Raw genomic sequence first — 16370 nt, 5'->3', positions numbered from 1 at the left:
CATTAACATCCCAACTGCCTGGTGAACAACCAGCTCGAGGAAAAGAAAAAGGAGATTTGCTGCTGTTGCTAGGACTAGGGCCCCAAATACATTAAGGCCCTTGATGGGGGAGTTAAGCCTGCCACCGTCCAGCGTTATGGGGTAACCAAGCACTATCAGCTCTCTAAGTGGTAAACATAATTTTCCCACATGGGAGACACTAATCCACATCATGCTGAAAGCAAAGTTATAAAGTGCGGCTGTCCCACCCCACCCACCCCACCCCATCTCGGTCATGAGCATCCAGGTGCCTTTTCTTTTTAGAGACAGGGTGTCATTCTGTCACCCAGGCTGGAGTACAGTAGTGTGATCATAGCTCACTGCAGCCTCGAACTTCTGACTCAAGCCATCCTCCCACCTGCCTCCTGAGTAGCTGGAACCACAGGCACATCCCATCATGCTTGGCTCAGTTGTGTTTATTGAAGCTTCTTCCACTCGGCTCTGAGCCTTGCTCCTGGAGTCATCCTTCGGCCAGGGCTGCTGGCACCTGAAGCCACTCTGTCCCCTGAACATCCCCCAGTCACACTAGTCCTGGCTCTCTTCTTCACGATGTCCATCAGGCAGAGACCAGTCAATGGGAGGTCAGACCCACCCTCCTCTGAACTCAGTGACATGTATGGGCTTTCATTATGTGCCTCTTCACAAATTTTATCTTTTTTCGTTTTTGTGTCCCTTAGGATAGGAATTCCTAGCTCTACTTAATAGATGAGTGTGGGGCCGGGCATGGTGGCTCACGTCTGTAATCTCAGCACTTTGGGAGGCCAAGGTGGGGGAATCATCTGAGGTCAGGAGTTCAAGACCAGCCAGGCCAACATAGTGAAACCCCATCTCTACTAAAAGTACAAAAAGTAGCCGGGTGTGGTGGCAGGCGCCTGTAATTCCAGCTACTTGGGAGGTTGAGGCAGGAGAATTGCTTGAACTGGGGAGGCAGAAGTTGCAGTGAGCCGAGATCATGCCACTGCACTCCAGCCTGGGTGACAGAGCGAGACTCCACCCAAAAAAAAAAAAAGATGAGTGTGGTAGGCAGAATAAAGTCCCCCAAAGATGTACACAGCCTGACCCCTGGGACCTGTGAATATTTCCCTCTGTGGCAAAAGAGACTTTGCAGAAGAGACTAAGTCAAAGATCTTGAGATAAAGATATTATTCTGGATTATCACAGCCTCTAAATGCAACCACAAGTGTTCTTATAAGAAGAAGGCAGAGGGAGATTTGACAGTAAAGAAGGCCATGAAACAAGGTGCTGTTCTGCTGGCTTTGAAGATGGGGGAAGAGGTCAACAATCAAGGAATGCAAGGAATGCAGCATTAGAAGCTGGCAAAGGCAAGGAAGTGGGTTCTCCCAGAGCCTCCACGGGGATCTTGGTCCTACCAACATCTTGATTTTAGCCCAACGAAATTGATGTCAGACTCCTGACCTCCAGAACGCTAAGAGAATAAGTGCATGTTGTTTTAAGTCCACACGTTTGTGGTGCTATATTACAGAGGCAATAGGAAAGTCGTAAAATGAGTAAACAGAGACACGTAATGACTTGCTTCAAGTCACGCAGCAAGTCAGTGGAGCTGGAATTCACACTCTGGCTTTTGGATTCTAAGCCTCATATTCTTTCTGTTACACCATGCTGCTTCTGAGACTCTGCAGCAATTGAGAGTGTAATAATCAGGGAACAGATAAATTAGGTAATCAGTGTGTGTGTGTGTGTGTGTTAGCAGGATTAGACAATAGGGTACAAAAGAGAACATGTCATTGACTTGTACTTATCTCTCAAACTATCCAATGGAAAATTGAGAAACACCAAATACAGATTATAAAAAGGTATCATTAAGCTCAACATTTTGCCTCTGTTTTTTCTGGTCACAGTGCAGTTGGTCTTCATATTGCAAAATGTGATGAACTTGTTCTGTCCACGTGTTCGCCTAAAGCACTGGTCTTACAGAAGGGTTTGAAAGAAAACAAATGGGCCGGGTGTGGTCGCTCACATCTGTAATTCCAGCAGTTTGGGAGGCCAAGGAGGGTAGATCACTTGAGATCAGGAGTTCAAGACCAGCCTGGCCAATATGGTGAAACCCTGCCTCTACTAAAAATACTAAAAATTAGCCGGGCATGATGGCACACGCCTGTAGTCCTAGCTACTCAGGAGGCTGAGACAGGAGAATTGCTTGAACCCGGGAGGTGGAGGTTGCAGTGAGCTGAGATGGCACCACTGCACTCCAGTCTGGGAGACAGAGTGAGACTCCATCTCTAAAAAAAAAATAGAAAATAAAAAATAAATAACTGTTCCTTGTGAGCCCTAACAAATAACAGAAAGTGTATAGAATAGATGCAAGCCGGGGCTTGGGTCCTGAAGGTCAGAGTTCAATGTTTGCATTTCCTAAAGGAAATTTAGGGCAAGCACATCTCTAATGGACAGCGGTCACTTTCGTGCCAGAGATAAGCCTTGAGCTCTTGCTCACTTGGTACATGTTGCATTTTCTCCTTCATTTTTAACTCCTCAGGAACCCCTAGAATGGTAAACTGGGAAGTCACCTCATTTAACTTAACAAGGAATCTGGGGCCCAGAGAGCTTAGGGGTGCCTCAGATGCTACTGGTTATGACCACAATCTGATGGGTCATCGTTACTTGAAGGGGTGAGCAGAGGCTTCGCTTAACTTCCTTAAGGCTCTCAATGGAAGAACCGCAAGTGTCTGTCCCCTTGTCATTTTCTGAAAAAGCAATTTATCATTAAATCCTCCCTGTTGCTGAGCTATTCAATACTTTTTTACCTGTAAAAACTCCACTCTGGTTAGTTACTGCTTGGACATGATACCACAGCATTACCTGAGAGGTCACAACACATTTTATGTCCTCAGTCAGAAATAGAAAAACAGAAGCACAAGACCCCTAACCAGAAGATGACAGCATGCCAGAGCTTAGTGTCACCAAGCTTTCCTTTCTATTTTTGGAAGCTTTAACTTATTAGGCAAACGTATCATCCAACAAACACTGGGAAATGTAAGTTGGAAAGGTCCCGCTAGTTGATTAAATTCCCTCATTCTCTTCCAAGGCTCTCCCCCAAAACTGAAAGCCCCGTATCAGCTCTCATAAGAATAATAGGAGGAAACAAGCATTTTCTAAGTCTTTGATCCTACTCCTGCCTAACCTCCTAATTCAATCTTCACCCCTGGTTTTAAAGCCACCAACACCTCTCCTGCTCCCAGAACTTTTCTCTAGCTGGGACCCTGTCTGCTGCTTTAATCAGAAGATGTAAGTGAAGAGCTGTCTGAAGCCCACTTTGGGGAATCAATGTGGAATCAAGGTAGAAGATTCTTGATGCCCAGGTGGCCATCCTCCACCTAAACAGGATCCTGCCAACATCATTGTACTGCCCAGCTTGCTACAGCACAGTGACAAGATGTGCTGGTGATATCTTTCAGTGGAGATTGTACTTTGCACTGGACAAGTCCTCATAGATGCCGAACTCATGTCAGACAATAAAGCAGGACTTTAAATAGCATGGCAGAGGCAATCTAGAGCTATCATAAACTCTAATTCTCAGAATCAGAGGACTTTGCTAATTTTGTCAATAACATCTACCGGCAGAGAACACCCAGGCCAGGGAAGCAGTGGGACTCCCCACAGGGAAGAGGAGCCACTGCCTACTAAACATGCATGGTTTATCTTCACAGTGGACAGTTTGGTGGCCGCAGACATCATCTTCTACAACCACATCTACATCCTTGCCTTTCTGTTTCAAGTTGTTCTCTTGAGAAACTGTTCAAATTTTCAGGAGCTGAAAATGTACTGCCTTAAATCCAACTCATGCCGAGATTTCCAGGTTTGCTTTGAGGAATCCACTGGACTGATGGTGACTTGTTTAAAATTCTTCAACTCTTCTATTATGTCCAATTCAACAAACAGTTACTGAGTGATTGCCGTAGCCAGTCTCTGCTGAGCTGGGCATCTTCAGGTTGTCTCAGACCTCATGGAGCTCCCAGTCTATCTGGGAAGACAAAGTTAAGAAATAATGAGCATTGCAAAGTGTATTATAAATAGCAAGGAGATGTTAGTCTAGAGGGCCAGCTGCTGCTGTTGCCACTGCAGCAAATTGAAGCCAGAAAGAGAACCGGAGGAAATGCAGGAAATGTGCCTGGAAAAAAAATAATAACAGCATGGTGGCCACCCACAATGGTGATCAAGTTTTTTTCCAAGTTCTAATGAAACATCCATTCATTTTTATTTTGTGAGATTGAAGCTGTAATAGCTGGGTATACAAAGAATTTCCTGTAGATTAATATGAAGCTGGAAGGAGTTGATAGATTTCAGCAGTGATTTGGGCTATTAATCCAAGCCAGTCATTCATTAACCCTCAGGAAGTTTTCTGTGCCAAAGTCATTATTATTATTATAAACTAAACCCCAAGCCCCAAATGGGTGTATGGCTACTTTTCTCTCCAGGATCCTGAGTGTTTGAGTCAGCCAGGGAGCCTGAATCATTTCCTGAATTCCCTTCTGGTTCATGGGGAGTTAGACTTTGTACAATGCACTTGCTGCCAAGGGAACCCAGCAAAGAGCCCTTTTGAGAGGTAACTATCACTCTTGCCTTTTTTCGTGAGGTCCTAAGTGGCTATGGCAGGTGGCTGGTTGTCTCCCAATTTTTGTTTTTCTATACTTCTGTAGTATAAATTTTAGCTGGCAACATGGCTGCCTGGCCAAAGACTACATTTCCCAGTCTCCCTTGCAGTAGCCATGGTCATGTGACTAGGTAAAGCCAGCAGAAGTGATGAGGGTCACATCCTGATCTTGCCCTCAAAAAATTGGTAGTATCATCGACCCCTTGTGCCCAGTCCCTTTCCCCCTTTCCACTGCTGGAAGGAGAGGACAAGAACCAGGGTATCTCCTTAGACACAGAAATGGAAAGCACGTATTAAGGATGTGGAGCTACCCCAGCAGCCCTGACCTGCTGACCTCCAGACTGTGACATGGAAACAGATAAACTTCTCTCTTAGTAAGTCACTATACTTTGGAGCCCCTTTGTTACAGCAGTTAAGACTGTACTCCTACAAACACAGTGCCTACCAAGCAAACCCTGTGGCCCCAGCTCAGGGACTCTTCCATATTGTATGTTGATGCCTCAAGGCAGTGGCTTTTTTTTTTTTTTTTTTTTTGAAACAGGGTCTCAGGCTGGAGTTCAGTGATGCAATCTTGGCTCACGGCAACCTCTGCTTCCCAGGTTCAAGTGATTCTCCCACCTCAGTCTCCCGAGTAGCTGGGACTACAGGCAAATGCCAACCATGCCCGGCTAATTTTTTTGTATTTTTGTAGAGATGGGGTTTCATCATGTTGCCCAGGCTGGTCTCGAACTCCTGAGTTCAAGTGATCCAACTGCTCGGCTTCCCAAAGTGCTGGGATTACAGGCATGAGCCACCACGCCCGGCCTGCAGTGGCTTTGTAAATACATTGTCTCATTTAATTATCCCAATAGTCCCATGTAGTTGGTATTATTGTACCATTTTAAAGATCAGAAAACTGAGGTAGAAATAGATCAAAAAACTTGCTTCAGATTCCACAAGCAAGTAGGCGGGAGAGTTAAGATTCCAACCCAGCCGTGTAACTCCCTGTTGCCTCTTCCCTTCCTTGCCATTCCCCTATAAGATGACTTGGTCACATCAACATTCTCTTTGAGGTCCAGGTAAATACATACCCCGGGTTAAACAAATTCCAGAAAATAGTCTAACTTGGCTCTGTGTGGGTGTAACCCACCAATCTTGCTTTTCTAAAGGCAATAACGATCGGTCACCCTCAAAAGCTCTACCTCGTGGTTCAATAGTTCAGCAGCTCCACATTGATTGAATTTCCTATTGTGTTCCCAGGCATTAAGTCTGACACTGGGGACATCAAAACGGATAACACATGGCCCTGGATCTCAAGGAACCTGCCGCCTGATGGAAAATAAAAGAGAGAGTCACACTTAAATGAATGATTTCAGCATAATGAATGTGACAAGTGATAAGATAAGGGAATGCATCTGGTATCACTGCTTTTCCAAGGCTTCTCAGGGGTAAAAAATTACCCAGTGGGTATTTGAAGGAGAAAGTAAATAAAAGAAAATCTACCAAGAACTGTGCTATTTGGTACTACGTGTTATTTTATCTAATCCTTACCATAAAACTAAGAGGGGTATAATTTTATCTCTGTTTTGCAAACGGGGAAAGTGAAGGCCAACTGGACCTAAATTCCCAAGTTCCTGCACTCCACAGGAGATGCAGTGTTGAAATCTAGGTTAGCCTGGGTCCAGAGACCACATTTTAGCTACTGTTCCCAAAATAAAGAAGAAGTTGATCCTCTCTCTTGGGAAATTTTTCTTTTCTCGAGTCTTTTGACTGGAACAGAAAACACCTGGAATTATGAAAACAGCTAAGAGAAAGAACTAGTTCTTTATAACACAGCGCTTTCTGTCAGTCTCAGGGAAAATGTCTCTTGTCAGCATGGAAAGAAAAGCAAGATTATAGGCAATTACTGTTTCTTTTTCCTGGGAGCTTCTTCTCCCCAAAGCTGATGGTATTGATTCTGGGGGTTCAGTCACAGTGTCTGGCCCCCTCAAGGTCTGGCTAATTAGCCCCCCATCCTTCCTGCTAAGTCAAAGGCCCAAGGGAGGGGAGTGTGTCCAAGTAAGGCCAGCCTGAGCTCATCTAGGATTTGACATGTGACTGCTGGGAGAAAAGAGAAGCTCCTTTTGCCCCTCTGGGCATCAAGCCAGGGAGGCCTGGAGGTGAGGCAGCGTTTTCAATCATAGAAGCAATCAATCAATCATTCAATCAATTTTCCTGAAGTCCTAAGCTGGGTTGGGTTCAGTTTCTTTTATTTGCCAATGAAACCATCCTAATACTGTGGGGAAGGTCTGAATACAAAAAGCAAGCTCACAATGTAATTTCAATACTTACATTCCTTATGTTTATTTCTGATTTTTATGTTATATACTTTATATATACAATATTTTCAAAAATATATACAATATATTATGTTACACACATAACATACACACAATATATTATGTTACACACATAACATACACACAATATATGTTACACACATAACATACACACAATATATTATGTTACACACATAACATACACACAATATATTATGTTACACACATAACATACACACAATATATTATGTTACACACATAACATACACACAATATATTATGTTACACACATAACATACACACAATATATTATGTTACACACCTAATATACACACAATATATTGTTACACACCTAATATACACACAATATATTATGTTACACACATAACATACACACAATATATTATGTTACACACATAACATACACACAATATATTATGTTACACACATAACATACACACAATATATTATGTTACACACATAACATACACACAATATATTATGTTACACACATAACATACACACAATATATTATGTTACACACATAACATACACACAATATATTATGTTACACACATAACATACACACAATATATTATGTTACACACATAACATACACACAATATATTATGTTACACACATAACATACACACAATATATTATGTTACACACATAACATACACACAATATATTATGTTACACACATAACATACACACAATATATTATGTTACACACATAACATACACACAATATATTATGTTACACACATAACATACACACAATATATTATGTTACACACATAACATACACACAATATATTATGTTACACACATAACATATATACAATATATTATGTTACACACATAACATATATACAATATATTATGTTACACATACAACATATATACAATATATTATGTTACACATACAACATATATACAATATATTATGTTACACATACAACATATATACAATATATTATGTTACACATACAACATATATACAATATATTATGTTACACATACAACATATATACAATATATTATGTTACACATATAATATATTCATATATAAAATACATGAGTTTACATATAGAATACAATATTTACATATTTGTATATTTATTATATTTGTTTATTATATTCATTATGTATTATATTTTTATCTATTTCTTATATTTGTTATTTCAATGCATAGAGTTTTGACCAGGCATGGTGGCTCCCACCTGTAATCCCAGCACTTTGGGAGGCTAGGGTGGGAGTATCTCTTGAGGCCAGGAGTTCAAGACCAGCTTGGGCAACATAGTAAGACCCTTCTCTCTACAAAAAAATTTAAAAATTGGCCACGATGGCATGCACCTGTAATCCCAGGTATTCAAGAGGATCCCTTGAGGCCAGGAGTTCGAGGCTGCAGTGAGCTATGATTGCACCACTGCACTCCAGCCTGGGCAACAGAGTAAGACCCTGTCTTAAGAAAAAAAAAAAACTTAAGAGTTTTCTAAGTTCTGAGAGTTTCAAGCACCCCATCATTTTCAAATGAAACCACACAGACAAATGCTAAGGTTAAATGTTTGGAATCACCATCTTTTTATGTGGCTCCCAGAGCAGTGGTTTTTCATGCATTTCATAACTAATGTCTGGTCCTCATTTTTATTTGTAAGTTACAAAGGATGCAGACAGTAACTTCTGGCTTAGTCACCAGCCCCGCTCTATGAGATGTCAGCTGTGCATACTTGAGAGTTGTTAAATTTGTGTTTCCTCCTGAATTGCCATCTTTGTCTAACAAAACCCATTCTATGATAAGCTACTTCCATTTTTTTCTTCTTCTAAAAGGTATTACTCAAAATGGATTTCCCCAGAATCTCACAGTTTTCCAGAATCTGTGACCAAAAGTGGGACTATTTTTCCATCTCTATACTGGGGGCCTGGCCTGAAGTATAGGCAGGTTTGGGGGTACCTATATGGGGTGTCATCAGGGCTTTGGGGTTCCTGCCTCACTCCAGGGCTTTAACACCTGCTTCCTGAGGCCTAAGAGTCCTTCCCCATGGAGCAATCTCAATTAGAGATGCCTTCAGAATGTAATTCTGCCTGGGAGAGGTAACACATGGATAAATCCACAGTAAGAAACAAATAGCTGGAGCCGATTCTTTCTAATTCTGCAAGGAGAAAGGGTGAAGTGAGAAAAGGTGGGCAGAGGCTGCCTGATCCTGGGAGAAGCAGCCCACGAATGGGGAGTGAGGAGGAGGGATTCTGAAGGAGGAGGCTGAGAGTACAGGAGCTGCCCCCACAGCTCAGCCTGGCCAGCCATGGGATAATCCTGCCTGTGGCTTCCACTAGCCACATGACCTCAGGCAATGCCTTAACTTCTCAGTATCCTCATCTGGAAGTGGAGACAATCATACCTACATCACAGGGTGTTGTGTTCGTAAAATCCCTCAAATCTATGGACTGTGCAACATGATGCATGAGGTTCAGTATCAGTGGACAGAAATTTAATCCCTAAGGATGTCAGGTAAATATTTGTTGAATGTTAGTGAATGAATGAATGCATGAATGAATGAATGATCAGCCCTCCCTCCATTCAGTCAACCGCTCAGTAACCTCTTATCTCCCATCTGCTTTGAAAACCACTACATTCAACATTCATTCAAGAGATTATTTATTGAATGCGTACCATGTGCCTGGAAGTCAGAACCTGCTCTGTAATTTTCCAGGTCCAGCATAAAATGAAAGAGGAGGGTCTTGTCCAAAATTTAGTTAAAGTTTCAAAATAGAGACAGCAGGGCATGCAGCTGGCCACACCATCAGCATTTTAGGAGTCAGGGACACAACGGTGACAAAATAAACAAGCATTCCTACCCTTGTGGAGTTTACATTCTAGCAAGAAGAGATAGAACATAAACCAAATCATTTTGTTTATGCAAGACATATAAACAAATATATCAGAAAAATATATATAGAATGTTAGAGAGTGATTAGTCCTAGGGGGAAATGGATGAGGAAAATGGGCAAGGGAGTGGAGGGGTGGGGTTATTTGATTTTAATGAGGATGGTCAGAAAGGCTTCACAGAGAAGGGGAATCTGAGCGAGGACGAAAGAGACAGCGGATGAGCTGAGCAGATATCTGGGGAAAAGGCTTCCCGACAAAGGGAACAGCACGTGCAAAGGCTCTGCCGGCAGCATGCCCGGTGTGTCCAAGGAAGAGCACAGGGCTTGGAGCAGCACTAGATGAAGTCAAAGAGGTAGAAGGTCTGGAGGACTCGATCCAAGGCTCCCGCAATTGTGCAAGGACACACAGGGTGGCCTGACGCAGAGTGAGACAGCAAGGTGGCGAGAAGTGAGTAGATTCTGCATGTCTTTGGAAGGCAGGGCCAAAGGATTTGCCTATACATTGAATATGGCATGTGAGCAATAGAGAGGGGTCAAGAAAGCTCCAAAGTTGGGGGACTGAATAAAGCCCAAAGAAGAATCAAGCTGCCATTGCTGAGGAGGAGGTTGTGGGGAGGAGCAGCTCTGGGGGCATCACAGGGGCTCAGTTTGGGACACTTTAAGTCTGAGATGCCTCTTAGTGGTTCAAATAGAGGTACAGGGTAGACAGAGAGAGGAATTTTGGAGTTGGGGGAAGGGACATTCAAGCAGGAGGTACAAATGTGGGTGTCATCAACAGCAAGGCAGGACATAAAAGGTGTCAACCTAAATAATGACAGAGAGAGACAGGATCTCCACAAAAGGAGCTTATTTGGGAATTGCAGGGGATTGCAACCTGGGAAACGTGCTATGATGAATCATAGGCATATCCAAAGAGATTGGGGCTAAAGAAAACTTTTACAGACAAAAAAACGGAGAATTCCACATAAGCTGTTTGGAAACAAAGACTATTGATTACAGGAGTTGGCGATGTCTCATTAGTGGAGGCTGCCATTGCTGGGCAAGTGTCCTTGAGCAAATGGCTTACCTCGAATCCTCCATATGTGAGGAGTTCCTGGCATAGTCCCCATCATACGCATATGTGCAGGGATTCCTTGTGACAAGTCCTGTTATAGGCACGCATATAGGCTCCAATTCGTGGCCTCCACCTCCATTTTGTTAGGGTTTGACATAAGCGACTCCATTCTGATATTGAGAACCCCCACAAAGGAAAGGACCCCCAGGAGCTCCAGTCCACCTGGAGAGATGAGACACAAACAGAGGCTTCCTAGCAGTACCAGGCAGTCACAGATGAGTGCAGGTGAAGAGCTGAAAGACGGCATCAGAAAATGGACTCCGAATATAGGGAGTGGCATGGGCCACATCTTGGTCAACAAGCTGCCCAAGAAGAACCCACAGAAAGAGCTGAGCCTGAGCAGCTGAGCTCAGTGGACCCCAGAGCATCTTGCGGAATTCGCCTTTCCATTCTACCTGCAGAATAACTTCCACATCAACCTGTTTCTCTCCAACTCCACTCCCAGCGGCCCAGGTTCTTCTGCTGTTGCTGAGACGACCACAGGTGGGCTCCCTTCTGCTCTCACTCCCTCCTGAGGCTTCCTCTTCACAGGAGCACCTGTTCTTAGAATGTCAATCACATCTCATCACTCCCTTGTTTAAAACGTACCCGTGGCTTCCACAGGTTTTGCATTCTGGCTAAGGAAAATCATGTGAAAACTTTTCAAGGAAGTGGGGCTCCAACAGGCTGTTGAAAATCCATTGGAGGGCGGCACTAAGCTTCAGTACTCCAGGCAAAAGGAATCATGGAAACCCATGTTTCTCAAGCTTCTTTTGGCCAAAACCCACAATAATAAATATGTTTTATACCCACACACTGAAACAATCATTATCCTAACTATACACAATTCACTTTTTAAAAATGCTATTCTATTCTGTTCTTTTCAATTCTATTAAATTCCAACCCATTCTATTCTGTTGTACATCATTTCATTACACATTTTTTTTCTTTTTTTTTTTTTTTTTTTTGAGACGGAGTGTCCCTCTGTCGCCCAGGCTGGAGTGCAGTGGTGCGATCTCAGCTCACTGCAAGCTCCGCCTCCTGGGTTCACGCCATTCTCCTGCCTCAGCCTCCTGAGTAGCTGGGACTACAGGCTCCCACCACCACGCCCAGCTAATGTTTTGTATTTTTAGTAGAGACGGGGTTTCACCGTGTTAGCCAGGATGGTCTCGATCTCCTGACCTCATGATCCGCCTGCTTTGGCCTCCCAAAGTGCTGGGATTACAAGCGTGAGCCACCGTGCCCAGCCTACAATTTTTTTTTTAATGCTGGTCACAATAAACTCTATTGATTTCACCAGCCATTAATGTGTTGCAATCTGTGTTTCGTTGGTAGTAAAAGGCAGGGAACTAGGATGACCTACAGTGGAATCAGTGACTCCAGCCAGGTGAATCAGTCTAGCTAATAACAGCTCATGTTCATTAAACAAGTCCTATGTGCCAAGCATTTTGCCATTACTTAGGTACAATATTACATTTATTCCTCAAAATAAACCCTTAGAGTTAGGCAATGTTATAATTATTTTACTGTTGAAGTCTTCTGAGGTTTAAGAAAGTTAAAGTCCTTTGAACATGATTACCAGGTAAGAAGTAGAATTTGAGTTTAAGAAGTCTGATTCCAGATCCTAAGCTCTGGCCCCACACCAGGGACTAGAAGGAAAAAGATGAGACATCAGTCTGGAGCCAGGCATCTAAAGATCTCATATACCCATCTAAAGGGCATTGATTCTTTTTATTTTTAGTTGATATGCAATAATTGTACATATTTATGGGACACAGTGATATTTTGATACATGTGTACAATGTATAATGATCAAATCAGGGTGATTAGCATATCCATCACCTCAAACATTTATCATTTTTTTGTGTTGCGGACAATCAAAATCCTCTCTTTTAGGCTGAGCACAGTGGCTCATGCCTATAATCCCAGCACTTTGGGAGGCCGAGGTGGGAGATCACGAGGTCAGGAGATCACAAGGTCAGGAGATCAAGACCATCCTGGCCAACATGGTGAAACCCTGTCTCTATTGAAATACAAAAAATTAGCCAGGCATGGTGGTGCAAGCCTGCAGTCTCAGCTACTCAGGAGGCTGAGACACGGGAATCTCTTGAACCCAGGAGGTGGAGATTGCAGTGAGCCAAGATCATGCCACTGCACTCCAGCCTGGGCAACAGAGCAAGACTCTGTCTCAAAAAAATAAAAAAAAAACAATCGCTACAGAGCTGCAGAGGCACAAGAGGCTGAGGCACAAGAATTGCTTAAACTCAGGAGGCAGAGGCTGCAGTAAGCTGAGATCACTCCACTTCACTCCAGTCTGGGTGACAGGGTAAGACTCTATCTCAAAAAAAGAAAAACCTCTCTTCCAGCTTTTTGAACATGTACATTTAATTATTGTTAACCATATTCACCCTAAAATGCCATAGAACACTAGAACTTATCCCTCCCATCTTACTGTAACTTGTATCTATTAACCAATCTTTCCTTTTCCTCCCTAGAGGACTAGAATATTTATGTAAAAAATCATCCAATCACCTTTTATTATTATTATAAATATTTCAAACATATAGAATATAATAGCAAGTAACAGAATTAACTCACAGGTATCTACCACTTGGTTCTATCATTTCATCATATTTGCTTTATATTGTTTCCTTTTTTAACCTATGTCATATTTAAATTAGCTTTTTGTAGACAGCTTATATTTGAGTCTTCTTTTTTATCCAATCTGACAATCTCTGTTTTTTTATGGTATGTTTAGATCATTTACATTTAATGTAATTATTGGTATGGTTGAATTTATGTCTATTATTGTATTATGTGGTTTCTGTTTGTCCTCTATGTGTTTTGGTTCTGTTCCATTGTTCCTGCCTTCTTTTGAATTACTTAAAGTTTTTAGTATTTCATTTTAACATATCTGTTGGCTTTTTTGGCAGTATCTCTTTGTGTGTGTGTGTGTGTGTGTGTATAGTGACTGTTCTAGATATTGCAATATGCATTCCTAGTGTTTTACAGTCTACTTCAAGTTACTATTTTACCAATTCAAAGTAAAATGTAGGAGCCTGACAAACATATACATACTTTTACCCTCCCCCTTTATGTTATACCTGTCATATGTTTATATCTATATACATTGAGAACCTCACCAATGTTATGATTTTTGCCTTCAACAGCCATAAATATTTAAAGAATTTAAAAGGATAAAAATAGGGTATTTTTTTAGCCCAATATTTACCATTTCTGTTGCTCTTCCTTCATTCCTGAAGTTTCAAGTTTCCCTCTGGTATCATTTACCTTCAGCCTGTAAGACTCTCTTTGGCATTTATTTTAGAGCAGGTTTAATACCAAAGAATTCTCTCACTTTTTCTTAATCTGAGAATGTATTTATTTTACCATCACTCCTGAAGGATATTTTTTCTGAATATAGAATTCTGGGTTAAAAGCTCCTTTCTTTAAGCACTTTAAAAATGTTATTCTACTGTCTTCTAGCCTCCATGGTTTCTGGTGAGAAATACTCAGTCATATGAATCCTTGTTCCCCTATATATAACGTGTTACTTATTTCTGGCTGCTTTCAAGATTTTTCAATTATATCTGGTTTTCAACAGTGTGTGATGCATCTGGACATGATTTCCTTTTGGTTTATTCTGTTTGAGACTTGCTGAGCTTCTTAAACCTACAAATTTATGTTTTTCCGAAATGTAAGACATTTTCAGCTATTAATTCTTCAAATATATATTTTTTTCTAATCCAATCTCTTTTCTCTTTCCTTTTGGTGCTACAAGAACAAGAATGTCAGACCTTTTGGTCTTGTACCACAGGCCACTGAGATTCTATTAATTTTTTTCAATCATTTTTTCTCTCTGTCCTTTAGACCAGATAATTTTTATAGATACATCTTCAAGTTCACTGACTCCTCTGCCATCTCCATTCTGCTATTAAGCCCATTCAATGAGTTTTGTTTTTCAGATATTACAATTTTCATTTTCAAAAGTTGTATTGTATTCTTTTATAATAGTTTCTATTTCTTTGCCAAACACTTTTTTCTTTCCATTTTAAGGTGTTTACCTTTACCTCATGGGCTTGGTTATAACAAGTAAAGTATTTGTCTGATAACTTCAGCATCTGGGCCATCTCAGGATTAACATAATCGATTGCCTTTTCCTTTGAAAAATAATCACATTTTCCTGGTTCTTTATGTGTCAAGTAAGTTTGGATTGTATCTTGTACATTTCTAATATTATTCCATGAAATTCTAGATTCTCCTTGTAAAACTTCTAGAGAATGTTGGTTTCGATTTGTTTAGCAGGCCATTAACCCTGTTGTGTTCAGATCACAGGTTCTGTCTTGCCTTCTGTTTGCAGGGTTCTAGTGTCAGGTCAGTTGTGAAAATCTTTGCAGTAGTACTTTTAGGTCTGTCCTGGGTATATACAACTTGAGGCTGAGCCCAAGATTTGTGTTGGTCCATACACAGAACTAAGGAATCCCTCTTCTCCAGCATTTCCCCTACTCCAGGAGCCCCCAGTCCCTGGGCCATGGACCATTACAGGTCTGCACAACAGAAGGTGAGCTGTAAGCAAGCGAGTGAAGCTTTATCTGTATTTACAGCCAGTCCCCATCTCTCCCATTACTGCCTGATCCCCTGTCAAATCAGCAGAGCCATCAGATTCTTATAGGAGCACAAACTCTGTTGTGAACTGTGCATGCAAGGGATCTAGGTTGCACGCTCTTTATGAGAATCAAATGCCTGATGATCTATCACTGTCTCCCATCACCCCCAGATGGGACCGTCTAGTTGCAGGAAAACGAGCTCAGCGCTCCCACTGATTCTACCTTATGGTGAGTTGCATAATTACTTCATTATATGTTACAATGTAATAACAATAGAAATAAAAGGGCACAATAAATGTAACGCACTTGAATCATCCTGAAACCATCCCCCTACCCAGGTCCATGGACAAATTTTCTTCCATGAAACTGGTCCCCAGTGCCAAAAAGGTTGGAGACTGCTGCCCTATTATCTAGTTCCCAGGGATCCATTTTCTCAGTCCTCTGGCCAGAAATACAGAGTTTTTCTCAGGATTTTAGTTCCACAACTAGGCTGCCCTCAGATCAAAGTTGGGAAATAGAATGGGGGAAAATGAGAAATTCAGCTCTGAACAATTCATTCTTCAAGTTTTGACTCCCTTCCTCAGTCTGCATGCTATGACTTTTCCAAGTCTTAAGTATTTTCTGCTTTTAAAAGTTTTAGTTATAATCAGTGGGAAAGAGAGAGGCTTAGAGGTTAGACTCCTTCTGGATCAGGACAGGAAGCTGATCTCTTATTTAAGGTTGTTTTAAGCACTACAGATACCGCTGAGGCCCCTAATATGTCCCTCCCCCATCCCCTTTTCCTCCTTCCAACTGCAGAAAAACCTACAGCCTGAATGTAGGATCTATTGCCCCCA

The 16370-nt window shown here is 41.7% G+C and overlaps 1 long non-coding RNA gene across 4 annotated transcripts in view; it reads right to left on the bottom strand.

Annotated features, from left to right (window-relative positions):
* Nucleotides 1-273: 273 nt before the first annotated feature.
* The window catches only part of LOC134809259 (uncharacterized), a 42343-nt gene continuing 26246 nt past the window's right edge, over nucleotides 274-16370 (bottom strand). The window contains exons 3-4 of one of the 4 annotated variants that reach the window (XR_010154549.1): nucleotides 10901-11490; nucleotides 274-4018 (exon numbers count right to left, since the gene is read on the bottom strand). This is a non-coding gene — a long non-coding RNA (uncharacterized LOC134809259). Of the gene's footprint in view, nucleotides 4019-10578; nucleotides 11491-16370 lie in introns of those variants that run through there. The other 3 variants (XR_010154547.1, XR_010154546.1, XR_010154548.1) reach the window with 3 other exon arrangements.

This window comes from Pan troglodytes, chromosome 22 (genome assembly GCF_028858775.2).
Source record: "Pan troglodytes isolate AG18354 chromosome 22, NHGRI_mPanTro3-v2.0_pri, whole genome shotgun sequence".
Classification (NCBI taxonomy): domain Eukaryota; kingdom Metazoa; phylum Chordata; class Mammalia; order Primates; family Hominidae; genus Pan; species Pan troglodytes.
The sequence above is the reverse complement of the archived record's forward strand: the minus strand, read 5'-3'. Positions and strand labels throughout refer to the sequence as shown.